The sequence below is a fragment of the Balaenoptera physalus genome (assembly GCF_965194825.1).
Source record: "Balaenoptera physalus genome assembly, chromosome: X".
NCBI lineage: Eukaryota > Metazoa > Chordata > Mammalia > Artiodactyla > Balaenopteridae > Balaenoptera > Balaenoptera physalus.
In genome coordinates, this window is record NC_138903.1 from 80,893,193 (window position 1) to 80,909,971 (window position 16,779).

Consider the following 16,779-nt stretch of genomic DNA (forward strand, 5'->3'; position numbering starts at 1 on the left):
GCTATTGTTTCAAATCAGGAGTTGGTATATGAAATGAAAAGAAAATACTTATTCTACAAAATGACTTTTCCCAATATTTCTCAAAATGTCTTCTATGGATCACTTGCCTCTCAGTCACCACAGCTAATTGTCAAAATGAAGATTTTTCTGGGTCCCACCTGAGACATATTGGATAATGATGTCTAGGAGTTGAGCCCAGGAATCTATATTTTTGTCAGCCATCTTAGTTAATTCATAAGTACACAAAATTTTAAGACCCATCAATTTAGAACTAAAATTAGACTAGTTACTTTCCCTTTTAGTTTTACTTTAAAATACTTCCATTGGAACAAGAGAGAATAAAGAGAACCCCTGATGAGAAAGATAGATCAGATGTCTAAATGATGTTTATGGACTTGACAACAAAGAAAAGTGGGAATACATTTTACACTTTAAAAAAGTTAATTTCTACATAATTAGAGAAGTATAATTCATAATTGGGAGTATAAATTGATTAATATAACCAATAAAGAGCATTACATATTCAAAGGCAACAAAGAATTTTATTCTTCAATGATATTTTTAATCAGAGGTGGAATTTAGATGGTAGAAAAACCAATTTCAAACCATGCAGTTCACAGCAGAGCATTGTGCAGCAATTTACTTGGCATGAGAAAGAACAAACATCTTTAAACTTTGTGAAGAGCGTGTCAGGGAGTCTGACAAGGCAAACCTCAGGGTGTAGTCTTTCTAACTGCAAATAAATGGCTACTGCTGCATTGTCCGTCCATGCGCCTTTCACCTGCTGAGTTTCTGTGACTGATATTGCACTGGCCATTTTAAGAGACAGCTCCTCTGTAAACTGAATACAACCTATATTTCAGAGAACCTTCCACTTCTTTTTCCTGTTGATAAAAGCTAAATGACCACTATGAATCAAAATCCTTATTTTAGATATTGGTAGGCAATAAGATATGCATGAGAGGAAACATATTTTTGGAGACTTGAAAACAGATGATGCAAGATAGATCTAATCAGAGGATGTCTATGAATTTAGTTTACTTTTGCACAAATAATTTAAGAATTTTGACTTGCTGATGATTCTGTAATCAAAAAGTGGGAAAAGTAACCGTATTTTAAAATTGTTTTTTAGGAAAATGTAGGGCCTCTACAAATCGTGTTAACGGTTGTCATACCTGTAATTTTTTTATAATCCATTGTAACCATTATAATGTTGAAGACAAGAATATGCTATGGGCAGAAACACACAAAGGTGACGCCTAATGAGTCATATGTTCTACATTCTTTGAAGTATAGGTGGAGTCTGTGACTTGCTTCTACCAATAGAATATGGCAAATGTGATGGCATGTCAATTCCTTGATAAGGTTACATTATAAGAGACTCCATTTTATCAGATTAAAGGGAAAGACTCTCTTGCTGGCCTTAAAAAGTAAGCTGCCAAGTTTTTGATAGGTCTATGTGGGAAAGGCAGGTGAATGGCCTCTAAGAGCTGGCTCACAGCCAAGAAGAAAATAGGAATCTCAGTACTACAACCATAAGAAACAACTAGATGAGCTTGGAAGAGGATACCAAATTCCAGAAAGAAATACAGCCTAGCCAACACCTTGATTGCAGTCTTGTGAGACTCTGAGCCAAGGACCCAGTTAAGCCCTGCTCAGACTCCTCAACCATAGATGGAAACTGAGATAATAAACAGGTGATGTTTTCATCTCTTTGAAATGTTTTCTAACTGTGGGGGTGATAGAGTCAGCCAGTCCGTCTTGCAACAACAATTTTCAACACTTAAGAAATCTATTACAGAATAGCCATTAAGCAGTTTGGAAGTAAAGATCTGTAGACTTTTTGTAGAAACTGGTAAACAATGATTACATTTTGATATTTCCTTGAGCCTAGTTGCCATTATACCTATTGATTCGTTGTCTCCAGATCTAATTGAGTCATCTTTAAAATATAGGTTAATAAACATTCACACATTAATACATAGGCAATTCTATTTTAGTGTCATTTATAACTTTTTTGTAGAAGTCTGTAATTGTGAATGAGATAGAAATAAGGCAAAAGTCCATGATTAAGAACAACCACTCTAGACTCTGTGATGTATTTACCAGTGTGGTAATGTCAATCACATAGAAAAATGCTGACAGACAAAGCACTTTAAAGTTAACATATATGATATAAATTATCAATAGCCACATAAACCATCAAAACAAGATGCCTGTGGTGCTTCAAAATAATTGTTTACCAACTACATTAGAATTCAAAATGTCGTAATGCAGATGTGATTTGTATAATCATAAGTAGGCATAGTCTTCAGTTATTTGCTAAAAGACCAGGGATTGCACTACAATTTTCCATAGAGAAAATGATCCCTTGATGGTATTATTAGTGATGGGAAAACTGAAACCTTTTCTCACGACCATTGCTATTTTACAAAAAAAAAAAAAAAAAAAAAGATGGGGCATAGTGAAATTTAATGTCAGTGATAGGAACATTGCACTTGGAAGTTTAAGAAAAACTCACGTTAACTGAAGTTAATTGAAGTTTTAATTTTGAAATCTTTAAGCCCCTCCCCCAGGCAAATACCAACAATATAATTTTAAACAGAAGAAAATATAGAAAAATTTAAGGATAACTGTTATTGATGCCTAAAATCCATTTTATAGCATGCATCAACATTTTAAACATTAGTTTTTATTGTACACCCGTCATCTTAGCACCATAATGTCCCTCTACTATAATGGAGAATCAAAGTATGGTCTAAACTTTCTTTTATCAGTAGACATTTAATAAATATCAGTTTATTTGATATGAGGGAATAGTTTAAAATTTGGTATGCTTCAGATTAAACAAGCAAATAGGATCAGAATCAGAAACTATGAAACTATTTTTTCACTTCTATGATCGTTAATTTTATGTGCCAACTTGACTAGGCTGCAGTACCCAGATATTTCCTAAAATACCAGTCTTGTTGTGAGGGTATTTTTTGATGAGATTAATATTTAAATCTGTAGACTTTTAATAACGCAGATTTCCCTCCACAATGTGGGTAGGCTTCATTCACTCAGTTGAAGGCTTTAGGCAAAAAAAAACAGATCTCCCAAAGGAAAGAGGATTCTGCCTTTAGTCTTGAGCTGCAAAATCAACAACTCTTCCCTGGGTCTCCAGTCTGCCAACTTGCCCTGTAGATTTCAGAATTTACATCTTCCACAATTGTGTGAGGCAATTCCTTAATAATCTCTCTCTGTCTCTCTCTGTCTCTGTCTCCCTCTCAATACACACACACACACACACACACACACAAACATCCTACATCCTTTTGGTTCTGTTTCTCTAGAGAGCACTGACTAATACAGATTTTGATACAACAAGTGGTTCTAGAGGAACAGAATCTTAAGGATCAATTTTCTGAATTGATCCTGGGGTTTCTGGAATTGGTTTTCTAATCTGATTTGTCTGAAAAGTAAATGGTTCTATTTCCAGTAGGAAAAAGGGCACTAATAAGCCATAGTGTGCTGTTGAAATAGAGATATTGGATTTCTGTTGAGATTCAAATATCTGTTGAAAATTAAAAATACCACCATAGAATGCTCCTCATCAAATATTTATAAAAAGCAAGGTTCTGAGTGACCTTGTCTATGATATTTTAGGATTTTTTTTTTCAAACTTATGAGTGTAACGAGATTGGCTGGTTGCTCCTAATTGAGCTGGACAAAGTAGGAAAAGAAAAGACTGAGCTCAGGGATTCTAATTTCCAGCTCAAGTGCTGTATAAATTACCTAGAAGTTTTAATGTCTGCCCTGAAAGAAACCAAACCCAGAATTTTGTCCTGTGCGTGGCCAAATCACAATACAAATTGAATTCCCAACTTGCAGGGTGTCTTCTGTTAAAGTGAGGGCATTGATTGGGAAGGAACAGGATCCTGAAAATTAGAATGAGTCTTTATGGGAAGATCCTGATGACGATGGGGATATTGAAACTCTAAATTCTGATTAGTCTTCTTTGCCTGTAGGAGCCTCTCCAACTCTGTCTGAGTAGATTAACCTTGCTGTGACTGGGGAAACTGAAATGGCTTCCCCTGAGGTAATTGCCTTGGAAGACACTGCTGATTCTCCTCGGTACCTACCCCCACCACCCCTCTTTGCTTCTAGAGCTATAATTCAAATCCCATCAGGTGTTAAAGTTGAGGTACAAAATGTGACCCATAAGGAAGTGTGCACAATTATTTCAGACTTAAAAAGAACATGGGAAAATGTTTCTAACTAATAGTATATCTTAGATAATAATATATTGTTGAAATATATTAATTCCATATAAAATTAGCTCTCAATTTGAATAAGTCTGAATATATTGAGTTCCTACCATGTGCAAGGTATTCTTTAGCAGCATCATTTTATTTCTTTGTGATCTGTTCTAGGCTTTCTTCTCTTTTCTTTATAACTTCTCTTCTTAGTTGGTACCATCAACTTTGATTTTAATTTCAGCATCTAGATGCTGAAAATCCCTATAACTCTCCTCTAAACTTCACATCTATTCATCCAGCTTCCTATTTCACATTTCTACTTGGATGTCTCACAGACACACTAATTCAATATATCCAAAACCAACCTCAACATTTTTCATCTCAAACTCACTTTCCTTATAGTAAATGGCATTACCAGCCACTCAACTGCTAATGCCAGAAAACTAAGATTCATCCTACACATCCCCAACCTCGTAATTATCTCTGGAATCCATTCACTTCTCTCCATTTCCACTAACTGCCGTCTTAGTTCAGATAGACATTATTTTTAATCTTGACTACTAAAAATCTCCTCATCAATCTTCTTCTAAATACATTTTTCACTACAATCCAGTCTCTACATAAGTCTTAATTAAACACAAATCTGGTCATTACACTCCCTTGCTTTTTCAGTCCCTTGAACATGCTATGAACTTTTTCACCCAAGCGTTTTCACAAGATACTCCCTAAACCTGGAACATTTTTCACTCCCAGTTTTAGCTAACTTAGCCTAGCTAATTCCTTCTTCCTCTTTCATGTCTCAGATTAAATATCATTTCTTCATGTAAGCCTTTTCTGATATGCCAAACTTTGATCTCCTTATAACACACTCAAAATATTTCTTCATAAATCTTGCAAAAATTTATTCTATTTTCTCTGCTATTTAGTCATTTCTAGGAGGGCAAGGAGTGTTTCTATCTTATTCATTGCAATACCATTACTGGTACAATACTTATCACTTAGAAGGAATGCAATAAATATTTACCAGATGAATGAATGGAAGGGTGAATGGATGAAGAGATGAACGGATGGATGAATACAATATTTTCAAAAACCTACTGTAACATATTATGACAGTATTCAAAACAAAACGTTTCTGTCATTCATGACATGGGTAATGAGATTATCCACTCTGATAAGTGTAGAACAGCTGAAAAAGAGTTGAAATTTAAAATTATTTAATAATATATGTGTGGATCTGTTTCTGTGTTCCATTTTTGGGGGGATTATTTGTTTATATATATGGTAATATTATACAGTTTTAATAAATTATATAGTAGGTCATGATATCTGGTAGTGTATAGCCTCCACTTTTGCTGATTCTCATGTCTGACTTGCTATTTTTACCTTTTGCATTTTCAAATAAATATTAAAATTAGTTTGTCAATTTGCAAAATAAATCTACTGGTATTTTGATTTATATCCCGAATCTTAAACCTGTAGAAACATTTTGAGAGAATTTACATATTTACGATTTTGAATCTTCCAATCTTTGAGTAAAATTTATCCCTCTTTTTATGTCTACTCTCTCTGAAAATCATTTTATTGTTTCCATTGAATGTCTTACACATCTGCATTAGATTTAATCCTATTTATACTTGATGTTTTTGATCATGTAATTAACATCATTTCTTAAACTTCATTTTCTACTACTTTGTGATTGTTGTATAGAAGCAAAGTTCATTTTTCATGTTGACCTTGTATGCAAAAGGCATGATATATTCCCTAATTATTAATGATATTATGTGTGTGGGTACTTTCAAAAATACATTTACAACTATAAAGATTTTCTTTCTCCTTTTCTATACTTATTCCATTGTTTTTTGTTCTTGCCATATTTCACGTGTAGGACTTGTAGTACAACACTAAATAGAAATGGAAATTGTGTACTTTCATTTCCCATTCAAATTTCAGGTTGGATGATTGAATATAATTTTATTTGTAAGTTTTTGTAGATGTCTTTTATCACACCGAGAGCTTTCCTTTCCACCACTATTTTGCAAATATTTTTAATTCAGAAAAAGTGAGTTCAATTTTATCAAACATTTTTTGTCTTAGCCAAGATAATATTTTTTTCTCCATTTTTCTGTTAAAAGGGTGAAATACTTTGATAAGTTTTTTTTTAATTTTTAGCCACCCTTATGTACCTTTAATAAATCCTACTTCATTAGAATGTATTTTATCTTTTCTTTTGAAATAATGATAGAGTCACAGGAAGTTGCAAAGAGCAACTTTCCTCTCTACCTTTCATCTAGTTTCCCCCACTGGTTACATCTTACATAATAAATGTATCAAAACCAGGAATTTTACATGGTACAACATGTGTGTGTATAGTTACATGCCATTTTGTCCCATGTTTACATTCATGTAACCACCACCAAAATAAAAATACAGAACTATACCATTATCATGAAAATATCTCTCATTCTATTCTTTTTGTAGTCATACTCACCTCCATTCCCCAAAGTTTCTCTACCAGCTGGTGATGACTAACCTATTCTTTATCACCATAATTTTGTCATTTTGATAATGTTACATAAATGGAAACATACAGTGTGTGACCTTTTTAGATTAATCTTTTTTACCTCAGCATAGTTACACTCGAGATTCACCAAAGTTGCTGCATGTACCAATCATTAGTTCCTTTTTATTGCCAAGTGTATATAATGGTATGAAAGTACCACCATTCACTCATTGTGGAGCACTTTGATTATTTCCAATGTGGTGCTAATACAAATAAAGCTGAAGAGAACAATAATGTACAGATTTTTATGTGAATATAAATTTCTAATTTCTCTGGGATATGAGATAGAAATGTAGTTGCTGGGTCATATCATAAGTGTAGGTTTAATTTTTTAAGAAACTGCAACACTATTTTCTAGTGTGGCTGTTTCATTTACATTCCCTCCTGCAATATATAAAAGAAAGTTTTTCTGCATCCACACCAGCATTTCATATAGTCACCATGATTTGTTTTACCTTTTTAATAGGTGTGTGATGATACCTTATTGTGCTATTAATTTGCATTTCCCTGATGGCTCGTGACGGTGAACTTTTTTTTTCGTGTGTTTATCTGCCATCTGTATATCCTCTTCTGTGAAATGTCTCTTCAAATATTTTGCCATTTCCTAATTGGTTTGTTTTTTCCTACTTTTTTTTAACTGTTGAGTTTTAGAATACTTTAGATATTCAAGATACAGTTTCTTGTCTCATATGTATATTGAAAATGCTTTCTCCCACTGTGTAACTTGTCTTTTCATCAGCTAGCAGGGTATTTTTTAGGGCAAACATTTTAAATGATGAAGTACACTCTGTGGATTTTTTTTCTTTTATGTATGGTGCTTTTGGTGCCAAATAATGAACTTTTCAATAAGTCATGTGCCAAAAGATTTCCTCCTATGTATTCTTTTAAAACTGTTATAGCTTTACATTTTACAATTTTTAATTTCATTATTTAATTTTTTATACAATACATCCTTGAGTCTATCTTACATCCAGTAGTTTACACCTCCCACTAGCCCACCCCTATATTGTCCCTCGCCACAACTAGTAACCACTACTTTGTCCTCTATATCTGTGAGTCTGCTTCTTTTTTGTTATATTCACTACTGTTTTGTATTTTTTAGATTCCACATATAAGTGATATCATACAGTATTTGTCTTTCTCTGACTTCTTTCACTTAGCATAATGCCCTCCAACTCTATCCATGTTGTTGCAAATGGCAAAATGTCATTCTTTTTTCATGGCTGAGTAGTATTCCATTGTATATATATATACCACATCTTCTTTATGCATTCGTCTGTTGATGGACACTTAGGTTGCTTCCATATCTTTGCAATTGTAAAAAATGCTGCTATGAATATTGGGGTGTATGTTTCTTTTCAAATTAGTGTTTTTGCTGTTTTTGAATATATATCCAAGAGTGGAATTGCTGGGTCATATGGTAGTTCTATTTTTAGTTTTTTGAGAAACCTCCATACTGTTTTCCACAGTAGCTGCACCAATTTACATTCCCACCAACAGCATAGGAGGGTTCCTTTTTCTCCACATACTTGGCAACTTTTGTTATTTGTGTTCTTTTTGATGATAGCCATTCTGATAGGTGTGAGGTGATATCTCATTGTGGTTTTGATTTGCATTTCCCTGATGATTAGTGATGTTGAGCATATTTTCATGTACCTGCTCTCCATATGCATGTCCTCTTTGGGAAAATGTTTATTCAGGTCTTCTGCCCATTTTTTAAATTATTTTTGTTTTTGGCCACACCATGTGGCACATGGGATCTTAGTTCCCTGACCAGGGATCGAACCCATGCCCCCTGCATTGGAAGCGTGGAGTCCTAACCACTGGACCACCAGGGAAGCCTCCTCTGCCTATTGTTTAATTGGGTTTCTTGCATCTTCTTTTTTTTTGATGTTGAATTGTGTGAGCTGTTTATATATGTTGGATATTAACCCTTTATTGGTCATATCATTACAAGCCAATATCACTGATGAACATAGGTGCAAAAATCCTCAACTAAATATTCGAAAATCAAATACAAGAGTACATTAAAAGGATTACACACCATGATCAAGTGGAATTTATGCCATGGATGCAAGGATCTTTCAATATACGCAAATCAATCAATGTGATACACCACATCAACAAATTGAAGAATAAAAACCACATGATGATCTAAATAGATGCAGAAAAAGCTTTTGACAAAATTCAACATTCTTTTATGATAAAAATTCTCCAAAAAGTGGGCATAAAGAGACTATGCCTCAACATAATAAAGTCTGTGTATGACAAACCCACAGCTAACATCATATGCAATGGTGAAAATCTGAAAGCATTTCCTCTAAGATCAGGAAAAAGACAAGGATGCCGACTCTCACCACTTTTATTCAACATAGTATTGGAATTCATAGGCACACCAATCAGACAAGAAAAACAAATGAAAAGAATCAAATTAGAAAGGAAAAAGTAAAACTGTCACTGTTTGCAGATGACATGGTATTATATATAGAAAATCCTAAAGACACTACCAGAAAACTACTGGAGCTCATCAGTGAATTCAGTAAAGTTGCAGGATACAAAATTAAGATACAGAAATCTGTTGCATTTCTATACACTAACAACAAAATAGCAAAAAGAGAAGTTAAGGAAACAATCCGATTTTCCATTGTATCAAAAAGAATAAAATACCTAGGAATAAACCTACATTAGGAGGCAAAAGACCTGTGCTCCAAAAACTTTAAGACACTGATGAAAGAAATTAAAGATGACACAAACAGATGGAAAGATATACCATATTCATGAATTAGAGGAATTAATATTGTTAATATGACCCTACTACCCAAGTCAATCTACAGATTCAATGAAATCCCTCTCAAAACACCCATGGCATTTTTCAGAAAACTAGCATACATAATCTTAAAATTTGTATGGAAACACAAAACACCCTGAATAGCAAAAATACTCTTGAAAAAGGAGAACAGAGCTGGAGGAATCATGCTCCCTGACTTCAAACTACACTACAATGCTACAGAGATCAAAACAGTGTGGTACTGGCACAAAAACAGACACACTGATCAATGGAACAAAATAAAGAGCCCAGAAATAAACACACACACTTATGGTCAATTAATCTATGAGAAAGCAGGCAAGAATATACAAAACAGAAAAGACAATCTCTTCAATAAATGGTGATGAGAATACTTAACAGCATTCCCCCTAGCAATGAATGAGCTTTCTTCTTGCTCCACATCATCATCAGCATTTGATATTGTCAAATTTTGGATTTTAGCTATTCTAAAATGTATGTATTTGTATCTCATTGTTTTAATTTGCAATAATATAACTTGAATCCATTTAGTGAATTAAAAGAGGAACTATGTTCTTTAGTTTCAACATATGACTTCAAGTACTTTATTATCCAGAATGATATCTAAAAGGAATTAAATAATTCCATGAAATTCAGAGTTATACTTTTATTGCAACAAAATATATTATAGCTAGATTGAATAAAAACGGATTGTTATATTTGTATTTTATTCTGTTTCTCACATACTATTCTTCTGCAGTTATACATTTCACAAGAGATGACAGTTTAAACTGAGACATTAATTCAATGAAAATCACAAGGTTAAGACAGTTCTCCACATATCACAGAAATCTTGTAAATAATTGGTGACAACTAAAAATTAAACAAATTATACAAACAAAATTTAAAGTTGTGAGAATGGGTTTATAATATGCATATCAAAAGATGAAATTCAATATTGAAACACTAAATTACCAGCAGAAATGAACTATTATCCTCTGAATAGGCCATTTTATTTTAAAAGCAATGTTATATACACTATTCTTATTTTCTCATTCAGAAACATATATAAACATCCCAGTATGTTCATATTATCCTAATGTTTATATTTGGTTCTTCACTAAGGTTTGAACTTGGAAATTAATGAGGGCCAATGGGATCTAAAGGAAATCTGCTGGGCAGGGGTTTGGTTTCTGAGAAAGCTTTTCTTTCATGATTAAGAGTGATAAACTAGAAGAATGTCCTGCCTTGTCCCATCCTGCTTCAAATATAGGCTATGAGAATGAGACTCCTGTAGTTTCCATTATAGGAATGTGAAGATGACATCTCAGTATTCTTGAACCACCTATCTCTGGTATTCCTACATGAGAGTAATAAAATTCTAGAGTTTAATCCCATTTTAGTCTGGTATTTTATTATTTGTAGCTGAAAGCATCTTAACTGATAGACCAGTTTTCCTACAACAACAACAACAAAATGCTATTGATATTGCCCTAATCCATTCAGGCTGCTATAATAGAAGTTCATAGACTAGGTGACTTCAAAAACAAATATTTATTTCTTACAGTTCTAGAGGCTGGAAGGCCAAGATTAAAACACCAAAAGATTCAGTGTTTGGTGAGATGTTGCTTTTTCATTCATAGATGGCCATCTTTTTGCTGTGTTTTCACATGGCAGAAGGGGCAAGGGAGTACGCTGGGGTCTCTTTTATAAAGGCACTAATCCAATTCATGAGGGTTCTGACCTCATGGCCTAATCACTGCCCACAGGGCCCACCTCCAAATATCATCACATTGGACTTTAGGTTTTGACATATGGGAATTTTTTTGTCGGGTGGGTGGTCTGTGGTAGCTGTCAATATGAGAAAAGGCAAGCAGTCAGGTAAATAACTAAAATTTACCAGTTTGATATTTGTTTTTATCTGTTTGTTTTTTATTGTTAGTTTTTGTCTTAATTAATCTTTTATTCTTACTGAAGATACAAGGATTAATGATTTCTCCCAAGAACAAACATCATATAAGCTTACACTCATAGATACCAGAAATTCCTATTATCAGAATTACTAATATGTGAGCAGATAGACAAAAATTTCCAACAGAATTTTCCCACTTGAAAAGTTTATAAAGGGAACTTGCAATTTCCTATCCAGCACATAGTGAACTTGGAAGTCATCATTCCCATCCACACAAGAAGAAAAAAGCTGAACAAACTAAAGAACCATAACTTTTCATTTTTCTATCTGAGAACAAAGATCACAGGACAAAACTATTGCTGCCAAAATTGGAGAGGAAGACAGGCAGAAACAGAGAATAACAGCTTATAATAGAAGAAACCCATGAGCTGAAACCTCCATGTTATCCAGTCCAAGGCAGGAAAATCTAAAATGTAATTGAGAAATTGCTGGAAGTTCAGTGTGGACAAATTTGAGAGTTAAAAACTCCAGGTTGGGGAGGCAGTCTTAGAGATGTTTCCACATATTTTTTAAGTTTTATTCTAAGAGATATACTTGGTTTTCAGTGAAGATTAGACAAAAATGTCTTGGTGTTTCCAGCAGGGGTAGGGGGAAGTAGCCACTTGGAAATGCACTCAGAGCATTCAGTATTTTTTAGCAAGGCCTAGCCTCAAAAGAAACTATTTTATCAGAGACTAATTAACAAGGTTTAACCAGAATCTAACCAACTTGGGGGAAGGGATATACCCAACTCCAGCCTTCTCTAGTTTTCTATCACTTAAGGGATGGAGAGAGATGAAAAGCACTTACAAAGGCCACACTCCAGGGGAACAGGCTAACTAAAAGGCTGAAACCTAATAATAGAACAATAAAATACTTCCCTTCCCCCAACACCTAAGAATACATCAATAAAGACTTATGTACCACAGTTACATTTACCCAGTACATCATGTCTGCCTTTCTACAAAAAAAAAAAAAAAAAATTACAAGGTATACTGAAAGGTTAAAAAACAAACAAACAAACAAACACAGTTCGAAGAGACAGAGCAAGCATCAGAATCAGACTCAGATATGACATGGACTTTGGAATTATCTGATAAGAAATTTAAAAGGACTATCTATGATCAATGTGCTAAGGACTCTAATGTGAGAAGTAGACAACATGTAAGAACAAATGCATAATGTAAGCAGAGAGATGGAAATTCAAAGAAACAATAAAAAAGAAGTGTTAGAAATCAAAAACACTGTAACAGAAATGTTTTGATGGGCTCATTAATAGACAAAGAATCAATGACCTAGAAGATATGTCAATACAAACTTCACACACTGAAATGCAAAACAGCAACAAAAATAGAATAGAATTTCCAAGAAGTGTGGGAAAACTACAAAAGCTGTAACACATGTGTAATGATAATACCAGAAAGAGAAGAAAAATTAAAAAAAAAACATATCTGAAACAGTAATGACTTAAAATTTTTCAGGATTAATGTCAGACACAAAACCACAGACCCAGGAAGCTCAGAGAACACCAAGCAGGACAAATACTAAGAAATCTATACCTAGGTATATCTTATTCAAACTGCAGAAAATCAAAGACAATGAAAAAAACTTTGAAAGAAGCCAGAGGGGGAAAAAAAACACCTTACCTAGAGAAAAACAATAGATGAATTACATTGGACTTCTCTTCAGAAACTATGAAAACAGGGAAAGAGTGCAGTGAAATATTTAAACTGTTGAAAAGAAAAATACAACCTAGAAGTGTGTATCCAGTAAAATTATTCTCCAAAAGTGAAGGAGAAATAAAGACTTTCTCAGAAAAACAAAAATGGAGAGTTGTCTCCAGTAGATCCACCTTGTAAGAAAGGTTAAAAGAAGTTCTTCAGAGAGAAGTAAAATTCTGTAGGTCAGAAACTCAGACCTACATACATGAAAAGAAGAGTATTAAGGAAGGAATAAATAAAGGTAAAACAAATTTTTATTTTTCATTCTTACTGATCTAGCAGATAACGTTTTGTTCAAAATAGTAAGAGCAACAACATATATTATGATTATAACTTATGGATAAGTGAAATAATGACTGCAATGATAGAAGAAATGGGAGGGAAGAATTATGAATACTCTGTCATGATGTATTTGCACTACTTGTGATGCAGTATGGTGTTATTTGAAAGTGAACCTGGATTTGTTGTAAATGCATATTGCAATCCACAGGGCAATCACTAAATAAAGTTTTAAAATAAGAAGTATAATTGATATGCTAAAAAGGAAAGAAAATAAAATCATATAAAATGCTTAAATAAAGCAAGAGAAGGCATGGGACTTCCCTGGTGGTCCATTGGTTAAGACTCCATGCTCCCAAAGCAGGAGGCCAGGTTCAGTCCCTGGTCAGGGAACTAGATCCTGTATGCCACAACTAAGCATCTGCATGCTGCAACTAAAAGATCCCGCATGCCACAACTAAAGATCCCACATGCCACAATGAAGATCCTGCAGACGTGGCAACAAAGATCCCATGTGCCACAACTAAGACCCAGTGCAGCCAAATAAATAAAAAAAAAGAGAGAGAGAAGGCAGAAAAAAAAGTGGAAGACAAAAGTAGAAACAACAAAAACAATGAGTAGAAAACAGTAAAAAATGTGATAGATAAGAATTAACTATATCAATAATCACTTTAAATATCAATGATCTAAATATATTGATTAAAAGACAGAGATAGAGTGTATTGAAACCCAAGACCCAACTGTAAATTGTCTACAAGAAACCCACTTTGAATATAAAGGCACTTATAGATTAAAAGTAAAGAGATAGAGAAAGATATAACATGTTAACACTAACCACAAGGAAGTAATAGTAGCTATATTAATTTCAGACAAATTCAGGGCAAGGGAAATTATCAGGAATAAAAGAGCAATTGACAGTGATAAAGGGGTCAATTATCCAAGAAGACATAGCAATCTTTAATGTGTATGTACCTAAAAACCAAGTATGAAAATACTTGAGAAAAACAGTGATGGAACTGCAAGGAGAAATAGACAAATTAATTATTATATTGGAAGTTAAATACCCCTTTGTCAGTAATGGACAGTACCAGCATGAAGAACATCAGTAAAGACATAGTTGAACTCAACAATATGATCAATCAATTGAATGTAATTGACATTTATAGAATACCTCACCCAGAAACAGCAGAATACACATTCTCCTCAACTCACATTGAACACTTACCAAGGTAGATCATATTTTAGGCCACAAAACATACCTTATCAAATCAAATAGAGTAGAAATCATACAATGTATGCACATACTCCAATGGGATTCAACTTGAAATAAAAAACAAAAAGATATCTAGAAAACCACAAAATACTTAGAGATTAAACAACACCTAAATGACAAGCTAGTCAAAGAAGAAGACTCAGGAGAAATTAAAATGAAAATATAACATAAAAATTTGAAATGCAGTGGAAGCAATGTTTAGAAGGAAATTTACAGCATTGAATACATATATTAGAAAAGAAGAAAGTTATAAAATCAATAATCTAATCTTCTACGTTAAGAAACTAGAAAAAAAGAGAAAATTAAATCCAAAGTAAGCAGAATAAAACAAATAATAGAAATTAGAGTAGAAATCAATGATTGAAAACAGGAAATCAATAGACAAAAAAACAGAGAAGATACAAGTTACTAACATCAGAAATGAAAGAAGGTACATTACTACAGATACCATGAATATTAAAAGGATAATAAATATATTATGAACAACTCCATGCTCACAAATTTGATAACTTAGATGAAATGGACCAACTCCTTGACAGACACAATCTGTCAAAACTATTTCAAGAAGAAACAGACAATTTGAATAAGCCTATATCTATTTAAAATGTTGACTCAATAATTAATAACCTTCCAAAACTGAGAGCACCAGTCCCAGATGGGTTCACTGGTGAACTCTACCAAATGGTTAAAGAAGAAATTATCCCAATTTCTGCAATTACTTTCAGAAAATAAAAACAGAGGAAGCACGTCATACTCATACTATAAGGCCAGCATTATCCTAATACCAAAGCTAGGTAAAGGCATTGCAACAAAGGAAAACTACAAACCAATGTCACTCATGATCATAAAAGCAAAACCCACAACAAAACATTAACAAACTAAATCCAACATTGTATGAAGAGAATTATACAATTCCAAGTATGTAACCCTGGTTCAACATTTGAAAATCAATTAATATAACCCATCACATCAACTGACTAAAGAAGAAAAATCACATGATTATATCAATAAATACAGAAAAGGCACTTGATAAAATCTAAAACTATTCATGATAAAATCACTCAACAAGCTAAGAATAGAAGAGAACTTCCTCAACCTGGTAAAGAACATTTACAAAAACCAACAAATAACACCATACTTACTGATGAGAAACTGTTCTTCCCCAATAATGCTGGGAAGAAGGCAAGAATGTCCCATAACACTGCTCTACTATTCATTATCATACCAAAAGCCCTAGCTAATGCAATAAGAAAAGAAAATATAACATACATAAATTGGGAAGGAAGAAATTAAACTGTCTATGTTCATAGATGACATGACTGTCAGTGTAGAAAATCTGAAAGAATTGTCAAAAAAAAATGAAAAAAAAAAAAAAAAAAAAAACTCCTGGATCTAATTAGTGGTTAAGCAAGGTTTCAGGATACAAGATTAGTGCACAAAAGTCAATTGCTTTCCTATGTACAAGAAATAGACAATTAGAGTTCAAGATTTAAAAAACACAGTAATATTTACATTATCACCAAGTGAATGAAATACTTAGGTATGAATCTGACAAACTCTGTGCAAGATCCAGATGAGGAAACCTACAAAACTCTGATGAAAGTAATCAAAGAACTAAATAAATGGAGAGATATTCCGTGTTCATGAATAGGAAAAAATATTGTAAGATGTCAGTTCTTCCCAACTTAATATATAGATTCAGCACAATCCTAAAGTTCCAGCAAGTTATTTTGTGCATATAGGCAAACAGATTCTAAAGTTTATATGGAGAAGCAAAAGACCCAGTATGCCAGCATAATATTGAAGGAGATGAACAAAGTCAGAAAACTGACACTATCCCAACTTCAAAACTTACATTAAAGCTATAGTAATCAAGACAGTGTCATACTGGCAAAAGATTAGACAAATAGATCAATGGAACAGAATAGAGAGTTCAGTCATAGATCCAGATATAGTCAACTGATCT

At 33.3% G+C, this 16,779-nt stretch overlaps 1 protein-coding gene across 1 annotated transcript in view; it reads left to right on the plus strand.

The window, feature by feature from the left end:
* LOC309653055 (polyadenylate-binding protein 5) overlaps positions 1-16,779 on the plus strand; it is a 114,941-nt gene that overhangs the window by 82,374 nt on the left and 15,788 nt on the right. Inside the window, exon 3 of the mRNA XM_082447432.1 lies at positions 1-16,779. This exon is cut by the window's right edge and continues 12,094 nt beyond it. The gene's annotated coding sequence lies outside the window, so the exon portion shown is untranslated.